Below are 1177 nucleotides of genomic sequence, written 5' to 3' on the forward strand. Positions count from 1 at the left end.
CCCTCCTGCACCACACTTATATATGTAGCAAGCCCCTTAACCCCGCCCCCCAACCCCCCCGGGTCATGTGACGTCATCCCACGCATCCAATCGAATCCTCTTTGCGGCCGTTAGGAGCGCTCTAGCCGTTGGGGATGGGGGGAGGGGGGAGTCACGTCATCCCCCTGTTGTATATATAGGTGTTATGAAAATTGATGAAAATAATGAGAATTAAATGAAATTTGCATAATTTATCCGAAATTATGTTAATTGTGTAATTATGCGCATAAATTATGCTGATTCGAGAGATAATCGTATTAATTTATGCGAGTGGGCATGGTTATGATAATTCAGGTCATTATGGATTATAAGGTCGAGCCTCGGTGACGAGGATTGTGTTATGATTTGGAATAACGCAATTAATCGTATGCAGTGACGCAGGCGTTGTGAGCGTGAATGAGAGAGAGTCGATTCCACTCTGCTCTTTAATTCCGTATTATCGATAAGGATACGATTACTCTCGATTGAACATTATGAATTATGTGTTATGGATTATGTGTGGTGATAGTGTGCTTATGATAGGTCCCCAGGATTCAGATCTCATACGCAGAACAATATTATGCAGAATTTCAGGAAGAATCACACACAAACCTGCTTTGATCAATTTTATTTTCTAGCTAACTTTAATTTTTGGATAATATGAAAACTCAATCTCGGGATGTTGGAATTTCAACACAGCGTTAACATGATACCATCACGATTGCGTTGTTTCACCTCGATAGCGGCACCTGTGGTTAATTCCCGACGCGTAACGCAATCGATCGGTTGTTGAGAGAGAGATTAAAAACAAGCGAACTATTCTATCAAAACCTTGACCTTATAATATGCAAACTCGTATTCTTGAATGATTACACAACACGGCACTCGGTCTTTGATTCGTATCCAATCCTTAACACATTCTGATATGCGAAATTATTATGCTTGAAATCGTCAGCACAGTACCACGGCGATGTTCGTTCATTGATTCATCAACGATTATGCAATTAAAGCGTTCTACTGAAATAATTATGATTGCCTCATCAACGTAACTCAATGGGTGGGGATGTTTTTCGTTATCAGCTAATAGTTGACGCAGTTATCATGAGTCTTGTATGTTTAATGGGAGTGTTGTTGATTTCTTGCGTTGAGCAAACGCCTA

This window comes from Petromyzon marinus, unplaced genomic scaffold (genome assembly GCF_048934315.1).
Source record: "Petromyzon marinus isolate PM22_M1 ecotype Great Lakes invasive population unplaced genomic scaffold, UKy_Petmar_22M1.pri1.0 PM_G_Scaffold_48, whole genome shotgun sequence".
NCBI classification, from domain to species: domain Eukaryota; kingdom Metazoa; phylum Chordata; class Hyperoartia; order Petromyzontiformes; family Petromyzontidae; genus Petromyzon; species Petromyzon marinus.